Source organism: Ictidomys tridecemlineatus, chromosome 8 (genome assembly GCF_052094955.1).
Source record: "Ictidomys tridecemlineatus isolate mIctTri1 chromosome 8, mIctTri1.hap1, whole genome shotgun sequence".
NCBI classification, from domain to species: Eukaryota; Metazoa; Chordata; class Mammalia; order Rodentia; family Sciuridae; genus Ictidomys; species Ictidomys tridecemlineatus.
This window is the reverse complement of record NC_135484.1, coordinates 120,012,349-120,027,716: the sequence shown is the minus strand read 5'-3', so window position 1 is coordinate 120,027,716 and position 15,368 is coordinate 120,012,349. Positions and strand designations below refer to the sequence as shown.

At 40.0% G+C, this 15,368-nt stretch overlaps 1 long non-coding RNA gene across 1 annotated transcript in view; it reads left to right on the top strand.

Annotated features, from left to right (window-relative positions):
- LOC144366276 (uncharacterized) overlaps nucleotides 1–14,728 on the top strand; it is a 45,957-nt gene extending 31,229 nt beyond the window's left edge. Inside the window, exon 2 of the long non-coding RNA XR_013425291.1 lies at nucleotides 13,570–14,728. This is a non-coding gene — a long non-coding RNA (uncharacterized LOC144366276). The remainder of the gene's footprint in view (nucleotides 1–13,569) is intronic.
- Nucleotides 14,729–15,368: the final 640 nt, after the last annotated feature.

The following is a 15,368-nucleotide window of genomic DNA, read 5'->3' as shown; positions in this document are numbered from 1 at the left end:
GCACGATATTAGGAATATGTAAATAACCTCTTATCCAATTAATATTTCCCAACAGTTTTTGAAAATCATTTAAAGTTTGGAGATCTTGAGTTTTTATAGTAACTTTTTGTGGTTTTAACATGTCATATCCAATCGTTGCTCCCAAATACTTAATAGAATCCCCTGTTTGAACCTTCTCAGGTGCAATATGTAATCCATACTGAGCTAACAACTTCACCAAGTCTTTATAGGCCTCATAAACTGACTGTTCTAATTTGGCTGCCAATAATACATCATCCATATAATGAATAATCTTGATGGAAGGATATTTTTGCCTGAGAGGTGCGAGTGCCTTCCCTACATACATCTGGCAAATCGTAGGACTGTTGGATATTCCCTGTGGTAAAACAACCCACTCAAACCTTTGATCTGGTTCCTCGTGATTACACGAGGGAAGGGTGAAGGCAAAACGCTGTGAGTCCTTAGGATGTAAAGGAATAGAAAAGAAACAGTCTTTAATGTCAATAGCAACGATATGCCAGCCCTGAGGAACAGAGGAAAGCAGTGGCAGCCCTCTTTGTTTGGGCGTGGAAACTTCGTCCTGAAACACCCCCGCCATACGGAGGCGGATCGGGAGGCTGTCTGTTCTTGAGCCCTTGCTTATCTCTGTTCCCTGTACCTAAACTCCCTAGCTCCAGCTCCTCCTCTTCATTATCTTCTACTTCTGACCCACTTTTGCATGGGGGCGTGCGCAGCACACTGAGATCTGGATACAGTCTCCTCCCGTTCTCCACGTCCCGCACACTCCCCTCTTCCTGAGACACTTCGCTCTCTGTTGTTTCTGATTTTTCTTCATGCAATTGTTTTAAAACCTCTTGCCCTTTAACAAGCGCTTCTTGGCATCTGCCATCCGTAAGACAACTATGGACCATCTTCCAGAGGGGTATCACCCCGCCCTCTAGCATGCCCTGCTCACGAGCAAAGTCAAGGTCTTTGTCTAATTTATCCCAGCTGGGTGTAGTGAGGCTGCCTGAAAATGCAAACCACGGTGCAGCTGTATCTACCCTCTGTAAAAATTTCTCTAAGGTACTGCGTTTCACCTCCAGTCCCTTGGAACGTAAAAGGCCATCTAAGGCCAAAAGAAGTGGACTTGAAGTCACGGCACCCATGACGCAACACAAGAAAACACAGAAATTGAAAGTGAAAGTACACAAAACAAAACGAACATACACAGAAAGAGAACAAAAATTCAGAGTGCAATTGCTATAAGATGTAGCACCCTCTCTTTACAGAGGAGCTTCCCGCTTTTTAACAGCGGGTCCCACGTTACCTGGGACTTACCGGTGCACCTCCCTGACTGCTGAAAGTTCTGGTTCCTGGGTGTTTGTTTCTTTTCTCCCGGGTTTCGGCACCACTTGTCGCGACCCCCCTTGCCCGCAAGGAAGACGCGACTCAGGAATCTTCTTTCAGCAGTTTATTCAGGCCCTTGATATTCTTTTTATAATTCTTCTACTCTACTTCTACTACTTCTACTAAAACCTCGGATGCCCCTCCCAGCCTTAATAAAGCACCGCGAACCCCAATGCAAAGCTGCCACGTGTACCCTTCTCACAGGGTGCTAGAAAACGACACGCCAACTTTCTCTGATAAGGAGCTGGGAACACGCCAACTCTCTTTGATATGGAGTTGTCCTTCACAGACCACAATGGAGCCAGCGCCATCATGTAATGGCGACCACAGTCCGCAGGAACGGCTCACCACACTGAGTATTCAAGAATTTTAACTAAATACCCACTATTGTATCCTAGAATTCGGTGGGACATGGATAGAACAGGATTTAAAATTACTGGATCTACTCATTGAAGTTGGAAAAGTACTGTGGTAGTCAATAACCTATAGAGGTCACTGATTAGGAAATCTGATGCAAGGGTTTCAGGAATCTCTAGTCACAATCCAATTGGTGGTGGGGAATTGCATGAAGTAATATATTGTAGCAAAAAGTTCCAGTTCAATCCCAGGAAATTTTGTGGACAGGGAGCTATCCTTATACTGAAGATTAGTTTAGCAGACAATTCTGTCTATAAAGTCTGTACTTGAACTTAAAGAACCTAGTTATTATTAGTATATTGGGTTATAGTTGTTATCCTGAAACTGACAACAAAGTACTAAGGCAGAAGTAGTTCAGACATAAGACCTGATGTCCTTAGGAAACAAATGACAAGAAGTTAGGGGTTGACCCCCCAAAAAACCAAAGACTGAATGTTTTCTCTGATATATGGATGCTAACACAAAATAAGGGAGGGTGGTCAGGGAAGCACAGAAGTTCATTGGATTAGACATAGGGGAGTGAAGGAAAGGGAAAGGAGATGGAAATAGGAAAGACAGTTGAATAAACCAGACATAAATTTCCTATGTTCATATATGAATACACCACCAGTGTAACTCCACATCATGTGCAACCACAAGTATGGGAAGTTATACTCTATAGTATGTATAAAATGTCAAAATGCACTCTACTGTCACTAGATTTAAAAAGAACAGATAAAAAATTATTTAAAAAAGGAGTTAGGGATTGAGAAGAAGGTAAGAATCCATTTTTCACATTTCACATGTATGCTCAGAACCTCTGAGAGACAGACATCAAGGTGGGGTTTAAAGTTCAAGGATTTTATGAGAAGAAATGTGTGAGAGAAAAATGGGGAGAGAGATGCAGAAGTCTGGAATCTGACCCTGACAGAAGGGGAATGGGAGTGAAGGTTGGTGAGAAGCCCCTTGGGCTGCTGTGCAACCTAGTAAAGGTTCTGCAAAGCTGTTTGGGAATTCCTGAGCCAGTGCCATTTACAAAAAGCCTCCCACTTCTCATAAGATGGGACCTGCCCAGGTATGCTCACAGTGTTCAGTCACTGGTTTGTAGTAGACTTGAGAAGCATGAATTTGGTGTCCATGTGGTAATGGATTTCAGAGCAAAACCAGTGAGACTCTCAGCCTTTTAATCTCCCTTTAGTTGGAAAACTAGGAAGTACAATGACCACCTCTATGTATTTCATGAAGAATGGTTTGATGTATAGCCCCAAACCATAAAACATTGGCTGTGATCTGAATTAGCTTTAGACACTTGTGATGGAATTGATTCTATAAGCGGGAATCAAGTGATACTGGGAAAAGGAGATTGATATAGATGAACCAGTTTTTAAGTTTGGATGCTACTTAGGGGTGTCAAGAATTTCTGAGTTTTGATTTTCTATATGTATATAGACAGTTCACAGGTTAAATGGGTTTTCTATTTTGAAATGTATCATCAGTGTTATTTAAGATATACAAGATCTCCCTTCTTGTTTATTTTCTTCCCATTTTCAATCCAAAGTTTATGTTCTGTATAGTATTTTACATATGATTACTTTTTTTCTTGTATCTCTTCATAAGATAGTTTCTCTAGATTTGCATTTTTCTATGAAAGCAGACTCAGACTTTTTAAAGTACAAGTGAGAGTAAAATACTCCTATTCTATACAGTGGACTCTTATCAGAAATTTTTCATGATAACTGTGTAACTTAACTGTGCCTATTAATTCTCACATATCATTCTGATGGCTATTACAATAAAATATTTAAGTTAAATATTAATAAAGAAAATCAGTGTTGAGAGGTTTTAATATGATTTATTTTAAAGGATATTGACTTTCTTCACCTTGTCACCTTTTATCATATTATATGGGAAGAATATTGAGAAAATGTTGTTTACCAAAATGAAGAAGCAGTCATATTGGCATAATAATACCCAGAACTGGCTTGAATAATAATGATAGCAAATGGCTTCTCTTGGCTTTTGGTTTACAGATTCCAATGTTGCAGTGTGAACTCATAAACTATATGGGATGAAGCTTTGTGAGAACCTGGGATTAGGAAAATATGTCATTTTGCCTTATGGTCCCCACTGACATCCATGACACCCATATTGCTAAATTTATCTTCTTAATATATTTTCTTGTTTAAAACGTTGTTTCCGCTCTTTTTCAATCTGCATAGCTTATTTTCTTCTCTCTCTCTCTCTTTTATTTAAATATATAATTGGATTCAATAAAGCAGTAATGAAGTCTAAAAGCTACCTACTTCGTCCTCAGAATGCTTAATTTCAGGTTTTGTTGATGAACTAGCTGCATCTTGGCAGACAGAAAAGACAGATTGGTTAAAAAGGCATGAAAACCAGTTTTTGTAAGCTTAGTTGATAAAGTCTCCTTACACAATGTTGTTCTCAGGCTGCCTTTATTTTTCACATCTTCTCCTGTGTACTCTGTCTTTTGACATTCTTCTGTCTTCTAAGTCTTGGTAATAACGATTTTCTACCCACACATTTTTTTTTCCTTTTACCACAAAAGAGCTCCAAAGATTTATTTTACTTCTAGTCAACTTAGAGAAACAGACAAAGGAGATATATAATGATACAGAAATATATTTTAGAATTTTCCTAAATGCAACAGACACTCAATGAAGATGTTTTAATTTATGCTGTGGAAGCATGAATCCTGGCATATCACTCTGTACTTTAGTTTGAATGGTACAGAATTTCTAACAAATATAGCTATTGAAATATGAATATTGGAAAAGAAGGCAATTTTAACTGTCTATTGCTTGTATTTTTGCCTGGATGCTATTTATCTCATTTGTGATGCAATTAACTCTCATAGTTTTTCTATTTTAAGATATTATTTAAGAATAATTTCTTAGTTATCTGATTATGGACAGTGTTCATAAGAGACCCCGATGACAGCATCCTGGCCTGGTTTTGTTCAGTCCTCTACAGACATAGCCTTTGTTTTTTATTGAGAAAAATGTGACCAGTTCATTTTTGTTGTTGCTAGAAGGAAATTAGTGGTTGCCTGGCAACCGGTTGCCCATCAGTTTCCTAAAGCAGGAGAAGTTGCCAGGTAAGTCATCTGATATTTTGTTTCAGAAAAGATTGATCTTATCAAAACATAGTCTTGACTTGAAAAAAATTATGGTAGACGACAAAAAAAATAAGGAAATGACCTGATCTTTTCTCTTATTCTTCTATCAAAATATGGGCATACTTTATTTATTAGTAAATGGCCGTACTTGGATCCACATGAGCGTTCTGTATCCCCAGCTATCTCATTCAATCTCCTGAATTCACACATACCTTCTACATTAACAGAATTAAGATATGAAATGATGAATTCTCCCCTAGGACTCAATTCCAGCTATTAAACATTTTAAGTATCGTCCCTGGAAATGACTATGCCATAGTGTTCAATTTTAGTTTTTATCAGAGTAATTGGTATAAGGACAGATGAAGTATGAAATAATAGAAATAATATGAGTCTATGAATAAGGAAACTGTTGTGTTATAACTTCATGACAAATTAGCTCAGTGTCATTGATATGGTCTATCATGTCCATATCTGGATCAAGAAGGATTGAGTTATGTGATATAGAGAGTCATGGTCAGTTCAAATACCTTAAATGATTTTAGGTGACAGTCTCCATCTTTCAAGTTAAGTTGCTTCAAAACTTACAAAATATGGGCTATTTGGGTAAAATAAAGCTCAAATTGCAGTGTGAGTGGGCAACATAAGAAGCAACAAAATAAACAGACACCTTGATAGCAGAGGTGGCATAAAACTTTGACAGAAAACTTCTGTAGGCAGTAGAATAAAGAGAAAAAATGTGAGTGTTAGTTGTTGTAGACTGTTTTTATTGGGGCAATATGTCAATCTGATGTGATTTTATAGTTGGACTTATTAAGGACTACTTATGAAATCACAAACTTGGTGGATAATAATTTAATCAAGTAATAGTATTGTAAGTGACTTTCTTCCAGAAGTGTGAATGGTGTATTTAATGATGTCTACATCCTGTCAAGAAACCTAGAAACAGAATAGAATATCTTTTCATTGTAAATGTTTGTTGGATAATATCTCTTGATTAATTGACTTAAACTAATAAAGCTACATTTAAAAAGACAGGAGGCTGTAAATTAGCGAAATGATGAGCTAGAGAGCTTCAAATTCTTGTTTTCCCCATGTAAGCCCAATATAACTGGCTGAATTAGCTCAGTGACAGTCAAAAGCCTAGAGTAACCAAGTATAGGTCCAATAAGAAAAGGTCTCAAAATGGAAGGGAATTCCATGGCAGATTAACTTACTTTGTTCCACCTATTCCCTAGTTTAGCCTGGTCTTGGTCTGGAGGAGGGAGAAAACTGGTTCCTAGATCCTTGACTAGAACAAGAGGAAGCAGAGCAGATATCATTTGCAAAGTTTCAGCATGCCTGGGAACGGCCTGGAGGACTGGTAGTTTTGTTGTTGCTAGAAAGAAATTAGCAGTGTTTGACAAATTCAGATCTCAAGTGGGGAAAAGCAGCAGAAACTTTTGAAAGCTGCAGTGATACTACAGACCTGCAGACTCTCTGAGACCAAAGATTACAGGTAGAGACACACACCAAACCATCTAAGGCACTAACGAGAAGCTGGGATTATGCTCTTTGGGAAATTAAGACATTCAAGAGTAGTGATGTGTGTAGGGAGTTGAGAAACTACATGTGGGTCCAGACAAGAATGCATACTCAGGGAAAAAACAACAACAACAACTGTGGAGACACTATTCCCTCATCTGGGACTGATCTCTAAGCTCCTAGCAAGTTTAGCTAATCAGTGAAGGGTGTCTCTGGTACAGTATAAATCTGCAAACCAAAGAGATGTGACTTTTTCTTCCAAATGTCCTGTTTTCAAGAATAACATCAAGAAGAACAGATTTATGTACAAATCACAAAGTACATAAAAAGTATCATAAAAATAATGGCTCATTCAAAGAAAAACAAAATAAGTTGGCAGAAACTGTCCCTAAGTGATATTGGACTTACTATGCAAAGAATTTAAAATAGCAGTATTAAATAAACTCAAAGACATAAAAGAAAACATGAATAAAGGACTAATAACCAGGGGCTGGGGTTGTAGCTCATTGGTAGAGTGCTTGCCTGGCATGTCTGAGGCACTGGGTTCAATCCTCAGCACTGCATAAAAATAAAATAAAGGTATAAAAACATAAAACATAAGGGAGTAAAAACCAGGAAAGTGATATATAAATAAAATTAGAGTATTAACAAAGAGAAGGAAAGTATACAAAGGAAATTACTGAAAAATACTGTTTGTCGATTGAAAATTTTACTAGAGGAGTTCAATAGCAGATTTGAGCAGGGAAAAGAAAGGATCCATAGCTCAGGGAGAAAACAATTGACATGCTTGAGTCTGATGTGACATCATCAAAGTCAACCAATGTGCACAGTGTAAGAGTCACAGAATGAGCAGACAGGAAGAAGAGAGAAGAGACATGATGGCTAAAACCCACATCTATGATGAACTACATGGAGGCATAAGTTCAAGAAGCTCAAAGAACTCTGGGATGAATTCTAAGAGACCCATATTGAGACACATTATAAACTTTGCAAAAAGCAAAGATAGGTTACTTCTCTTGTTGCTTTTAATATTCTATCAAGTGTGAAGAATCCTCAATAAGATCAAAAGTGGTTTTCTCATCAGAAAACTTCCAAGCCAGAAAGCAGAGGGAGGTAAAAGAAAAAAGCCATTTATCATGTGTGTGTCGGTGTGTGTGTGTGTGTGTGTGTGTGTGTGTGTGTGTGTGTCCGTGTGTGTGTGTGTGTGTCCTTTAGAAATGAAGCCAAAATTAATACATTTCAGGATACATTAAGTGCTGATGTGGGGGAGTCCATCACCATTGGATGTGTTGTATGCAAAAATGCTAGAGAGTCCTTCATTTGATAAGATATTTTTGTTACTGATTAAAACTTATTATTCATCTATCTCTTCAGAATTTTTATTTCTCCATGCCTCAGTCTTGATAGGTTGTACATTTTTAGGGATTTACTTTTTCTAAGTTGTCCAATTTATTGGTATATAGTTTTTTATAGTCTCTTAGGACCCTTTGTATTTCTGTGGTATCTTTTATAATAATATTTCTTGTTTTGTTTCTGATTTAATATATTTGAGTCTTTTCCCTTAAGGTTTGCCTATTTTATTTATCTCCAAAATCTCAGCTCTTAATTTGGCTGAATCATTTCAGATTGAATGAAAGGATGCTAGATAGTAACTTGAATTTACATGAAGTAAATATACAGGACAATATGACAAGTGCTATTATAATTTTGGTTTATAATAACACTTTCTTTCTAACAGAACTTATAAGGGAAATACATAAAATAATTATAAATCTATTCTAGTGAGCACACAATATGTGAGATGTAATTTCTGACATCACTAATATAAAGAGAAGCAGATGCAGCATTATAGGAATGGGATTTTTGTATTCAATCAAACCTGAGTTGGTATCAAATAAATTACATTGTTTAAACTTTGAGATATTGTATTATAATCCCCTTGGTAACCACTGAGAAAATAACTATAGAGTATACGTAAAAGGAAATGAAAGAGGAATCAACACTTGTCATGATTCCACCTCCATAAGGAAATTAGAATAATAAAATCCATAAGACAAAAGGTAGGATGGTGATTATGAAGGCTTGAGAGGACAGAGCTATGAGGGCAGAGCTTCATTTTGAGATGATGAAAATGTTCTGGAGTTGTCCAGAGGTGATTGTTGCATACTAATGTGAATGTACTTCATGCCATGATTTTTTGTACTTAACCACAATTAAAACAGGGAGGGGAGAAGAAACAAAAGACAAGAAATGATGAGGGACCTAATTTAAGAGAATTATTTCTTGAACATTCATTATGAGTGCCACTGGGCTGACTACTTTACATATAAATACCTCATTAACTCAATCCAATAACTCCATCTGAGTAAACTAATAACTAAATCAAGACTCAAGAAGCTTAATATTTTGCTTAAAGTTAATGCAGGATAGTGAAAAGGGTGAAATTTATGTCTACCGTTTTCGAGTAAGAACATATTCCCTTTGGATTTCATAGAAAAAAGAAAGAAATTAAAGATACACTTCAGGAATTTTATGATGAAAGATGAGATTCATATATGTTATTGGAATATGTACAGAAATAAAGTTATAGCATGTCTTTAGAAATTCTATTTGTATACAGAATCATAGTTATAAAATATTCCAGTTTAAAGTTCTATAAATAAGAGAAAATAACTTATTAATTTTATTAATAACTTATTAACTTATTAATTTTTTATTTACTCAAGGCAACGCTAATTCACTATTTGGTTTTAAGGAGTCCATTTCTTACTGAGGCAGAGGATCTCACACAGTCACTCATATATCCTCTCTTCTTCTTCCTGTGTGCACAGCTAGACTTTCTGCCTATCTCCTCTTTTCAACAAGGAGTTATTGCGTGATCAAGTTTCTAACTGATGGATTGTAAAATGTACTGAATATTTGCCTGACCTTGAAAATTTTTCAAGAAATCCTCTCCATTTCTTTATCTTTAGTTTCTAAGAATAGAGATGATAACCAATGTGATCTTGCAAGTCACAAAAATGGCAGCAGGATAAGGATTTTCTATTTGTTCATTTACCTTATATTTTCAACGACTGATAAATACATTTTTGTTGTGTTTCAGTCTGTATAAACTTGTGGTCTTTTCTGAATAGAAGTCAGGCTATTATGACTAACAGTAATTATAATAATACCAGTAATAATTGCTAGTATTCTATTTGTTATTAGATTATATTCTGTGTTCTGTTTATAATCATAATTTTTTAAAAAAGGTTAGGACATCAGCAAGGTAGCAGAATAAAAGTTTTTAACAATTATGTCCCAATGGAAACTTCCATTTGAATAGCTACCAATGCATAAATGCTACAAATGTGTAAATTCATTTGTGAGAGCTAAGGAATCAAAGTGAGAGATTAAAGAACCTGAAAGAAGCCCAGAAATAAGAAAAGATGTATTGAAAAGAATGAAACTTTCACATTAGCTGCAATATCCCTTCCCTGATCCTATGCAACACAGCACAGTGAGAAACAACTTCTACATTGAATAAGAGAATGAAGTGAGCACCCAAATTTCTTTGCCATGAAACTAAAGACCAAGTTGGTCTGAATGACTTTTGAGACCAGTTTTTGAGGCCCCAAGTTCTAGATTGACCTATGAATTCAAGATGTAGAACAGCTCCTGTGAACTTAGGCCTCCATGGGCCTGCTATAGTGCTAAGCTAGTCACAAGGACTCAATTATTAGGCAAACCCTAGCAAACCAACACATGAGACCCACTTCAGAGCCAGGCAGCCCCTATAAACTCAGGCTTTCATATGATACCAGACTTTAACATGGATACTAGACAGTGACACTCAGTACTGGGGCCAACTTCACTGCAACTGCCAGAGTTTGGTCCATTATGTTTTTTTCAAGAAGCCCCTCTGCATAAAATAAAAGTGCAAGGCAAAAAAACAAGTGCTGATGTAGAAGCTCTTGCAAGTTATCTAGAAGGTCTTAGTAAGCGATTCGATGAAGATGTGTTGTGCTTGGAGGTATTGGTGTCCGAAGTTCAGTTACGGCAGTGGTGGCAAAGGCAACTGAGGAGTCTTTAGGTGGCAACGTCAAGCCAGGCATCCAGAGAGTTGCATTCTCATCCTCTGGCAGTGGCAGGAGTCTGGTCCCAGTGCAGTGATGGTGGCGGCGACATCACTGGTGGCCCTGTGGGGACTCTAGTGGCTTCAGTGTGGAGCTCTGTTAGCGGTGATGGTGACAGCTTGGGACAGCAGGCCTCAGAGTCAGAGGGTGACTGGAGGCTGTGATGGCCTCTGCAGTGGCTCCTCCAGGCAACTGGTATTGCTCCTTGTGGGGCCTGCCTGCCCACAAAGCAGGGCGCAGGAGCCGATGGTACCCAGCTACCTGCTGAGGACCTTATGCTGCCCATTGCAGCAATGCCTGGCATTGGCCTTGAGTCCACCAGGCTGCTCACCTAATCTTTGAGTTCACCTTGCCACTCCCCACTCCCTGAGTTGCAGCCTCTGAGGGATGAGTAGGCCTGCTGCCAGCTGGGGCAACCTTTGGAGAAAGCACCCACCCTCCCCAGGAACATCTCCTCTGTGCTGGGGTAGCAGAGTGCAGAGGTGGGAGGTGGGGGGGCCTAGAAAATCCTCACCCTCCAAGTGCATTCCTTGGGCTGACAAGGGTATAGGGCACTGTGGCAGTGGGAGTCTAAGGGCAACGAGTTCTCTGTCTTGGTCTTCTGCCACTCCCAGCCACAGAAATGCACTTTTGGGGTGAAGATGTCCTAGGACCTCTGCTTTCTGCACCCACAGTCCACGCAGGAAGTGGCTGGGGATGGTGAGGTTCTCTCCCAAGACTGCCCCAACCTAGCAGACAACCTAGTTCCTCAGTAGAGAGGCTATATCAGGCGATGGGGTGAGCAGACACACAGTGGGCTCATGGCTAGAGCGAGACGTGGCAGCTGTGGGAAGCATAAGGTCCTGGGCATCTGCCTGGGTACCACCGCCTCCCGCATTCTTCTTCCTGAGCAGGCCAGTCGACCAGGCGCAAGACCAGGGCCTGGAGCCTCCACCACAGAGGACATCCCATCTACTGGTTACCTTATCACTCTGACACCCCCTATCCCATGCCCTTGCTGCCATGCCAGCCTGGAGCACTTTGCTGCGGCCAACCAGACACCCCACATTGCCACTGGATGCCACCTTCCCTGTCCTTCACCCGGACCACTGTTACTTCTGCAGGATGAAGATGCTCACTGCTGGACACTGCCTGTTGTTGCTGCCCCTGCTTCTGAACTCTTATGGTGCCACCACCATTATTCGTCACTGAAACTTCCAAACTCCGGATGGACTCCAACACTGCCCACCAAGGCCCCAATGTCATTGTACTTTTCCCCACACCTGGTTGCCGACCTATATACTGAGGCTGGACCCCTGATGCAGCTGTATGTTGCTTCCGCCCCTGCCAGACTCTGGAGCTCCACCCTGCTGCCACCAGACTTTAACATGAATACTAGACAGTGACACTCAGTACTGGGGCCAACTTCATTGCAACTGCAGCCAAACCCTTGTCACTATGGCAGATGAAAACACTCATGGCTGGAAGCATCTGTTGTTACAACCACTGTTTCTGGATTCTTCCACTGTCACCGCCACCATGAGTAGGAAACAAGGAAGTCCTAAATCAGAGCTGCATGCTGACACCGCCACAGTCGCCCCCACCTCACACCAATACTCAACTCCTGACTTTCGACGCCTGATGCCCTATGCCCACAACAGCTGGATGCTGCTCTTGCCACCATATGCCACCATTTCATGATGGTGCCATTGCAGTGAATTGACCCCAACGATGCTTCTCTGCTCAAGATGTATAAGAGCTGGGAAACTGATCATTCTCCATTACAGTCACCTCACCAAGTTCCACTGCATGCTGCCTGCCTTTTGTCACCCCAGGACCAGACACCAGTCCTCAGGACCCTAGAGGAGTTGTGGCTCTAACTCAGGGAACTCATCCAAATAAACAAGTGAGCACTCTAAATAAAGGCTGCAGTCCTCACAGCAGGCAGTGGGTGGGACTAGGTGGGTCCAGCTCACTGGTGAGAGGGTGGGGTTAGAGCCTGGGAGCTGCTGGCAAGGTCTAGACCTGATCCTGTAGGGCAAGATAGAGAGGGATCTTTGGCTGCTCTGGAAGTCTAGCCCTGGAAGAACCTTCTGGTTCTTTCTCCTGAACTTTCCATGGTGTCTCCTTCTCCTACTCCTCCACTCTTCCCTGAGGAGACTCTGTGTCCTGGACATAGGGTCATCTGGGCACAGGGTCTCTGGGCAGTGGAGTGAGGCCCCAGTACATTGCAGCAGGCTGGGGACAGCCAGACTGGCCATACCTGGACTTGTGGGGAAAACAGCCTATTGGGAAAATACCCTCCTAGACCTACCAAATCTAGCCTAACACTGGCTTCTTCCAAGAGATTATCAAGAAAGGAAAAATATAAGTAAGCAAGTTTGTCTGGCTAAGGGGTGGTTTGAGGAGAAGTAAAGACTTCAGATTGGGTAGAGCTGGATTTAAATCCCTCTTAACTGGGTGACCTTGACCAGGGTGCAGAACTAGGTACAACCTTGGGTTTGCATCTGGTAAAGTAAAGTTGGGTGAGGAGGATAAGCCAGGGGTAAAATTAAGCTGTTGAGCAGTACCTAAACTTTGGGAGCCAGGAAGGCATTTGGCATGATTTCCATGCAGAAATATATTCTGAGATTAAAGTCAACCCACTTAGAGGTGCACCTTTGGAAGGCAACTGACCTGTGAGCAGGCGGTTGAATTTACTTCATTTTTTAGATGAAATAATAATATATGGAAGATCATAGGCCGATGTTGGGTCAGGCTTGTGAAATTATAGGCTGTTTTCAAATTTGTTTAAAGAGTTAAATCTACATAGTTCAAGCCTCCTGGGATATCCCCCACCTCTTGTCACACCCCCACATAGAGCACTATCTACAATCCCTTACTCTAATTTTTAGAGGGTCACCAAATATGTCAATGCATGTATGTACATATGCAGAGATATACATTATGTAATACTTTGTTCCTTTTAGCCTGCTTTGGAACCTCCTGAAAATAAAATCTCTTATTCTTACGTACATTCTTTTGCAGCTTTCCCTCCTTAATTGGTACCCCTTAAGCTGAGCATCAGGAAGAAGGAAACACCAGAGAAACTCAAAGATCCGAAGGACACCAACCCTGCTCAAGTCACTCTGGAAGCTGACTAGCTTGAATGTGCCCAAAGCTTGAGGAAACATCAGCCCTGCTTCAGCCACTCTGGGTTGGATGTACAAGGTGAAAGATATACTAACCAAAAGGAAAAATGGACTGTTTCACTCTTTAAGACAGCTCTTATACTGTCATTGCCACCCCTTACTTCTGTCATATACAGAGTCCTTTGTTTTGTCTTGACCCTAGGACTGATAGCAATCAAACACATAGTTAATAATATCAGAAAACAAACGCATGTACCAGTTCAATCCTCAAAGGGCATTGCAGTTGAGATCCAAGCTCACCATTTGGAGGATTCAAAAGCTTAATTGACATAGCATGGATTGTGCTCTGAACTTGTGTATTGCTTCCATGTTTGTTTCCTCTTTTCATTAAAACTAGTGGTTCTACAATAGAAGCAGGTTTCCTTTTTGAAAAAGAGAAACAACAACTATGATATTACATTATATAAAGCTTTAAGCCAAGAAGATAATAATGCCCTTTGACTTAAGAGGATTAAATAATGAGCATCAAAGGGGGTAATGCTGTAGTTTCCAAAAGACTCCCACCTTAATTGTAACACACAAGTCTCTCTCCTAATCAAGGAGAGATTATTTTAAGAAGTCAACAAAATTTCCAGAGCACTCATTGTGCTTTGAGCTCCTTTTTGTTGTAAAGGCCAGGTTTCTCTTTCTTGTAAGAGTTAGGCCTGCAGGGCTGGGGTTGTGGCTCAGTGATAGAGCACTTGCCTCGCACATGTGAGGCCCCTTGTTCAATTCTCAGCACCACATAAAAATAAAGGTATTGTGCTCATCTACATCCTAAAAGAAAATAGTCTCCAATCAAGTTTTTTGATGTGCGAAAATTTCTGTTTTCTGTGTAAAACCTTGTGAAACCTCTGTCCAACCTATGAATGTGGAACAGAGTTAAGTTATATTAAACATTGTGCTGTGTAACCACCCACTGCAATGTTAGAGAATTTCCAGACCTGGGGTCCAGAGCTTGTTTGGTGTTAGCCCCTCTGGGTTGCTGCAGCTTAAATAAATCTGCTTCCTCCAAATTCCTCAGGTGTCCAGACTCATCTTTCCTGCATCAATGCCTGCTTGAAATGCTAGAATGTCCTAATTCTTGAAGGGCCTGAAGAGACAGTCTCTCAGACTCTGTCACAGTATGAATTCTAGGAAAAGTAATTCATCACAATGAATCTAATTTCAGGTTTCATTATAGGGACTTCCTGGATGTAATATCAAAGTTGCATGATAAAACTTGTATACGTCTATTGAGTTGCCGTGATATACTCCATAAAGATATATAAATGACATATTTGAATAAAAATTTAATCTGGGGGAAAATATGTTTTGTGAGAAATCTAAAGCCATGCTTGCATTTTGTGTTGTTTTAAATATTATGCTGTAATAATATTATATTTTATTACTACATTTTTAAATCTGAAAAAGACATCAGAATTTTGTACCATAATATTGTCAAAAAGGGAAAATTTTATTGATTAGAAATATGCTTTCCTGTTTTTAGAGCTAACAGTTGAATTAAAGTTTTGCACCAGACACCAAGTCCATCAGAACCTCAGTCTGGTGAAACCACATCTTGGTGCCTGCCCAGGCCAGTGCCCAAGAGCAGGTCCCAGAAGGAAATCAGGCTGGCTCTTCCCAGAGCCCTCTGCACAGAGGTTGGCCTCCTCC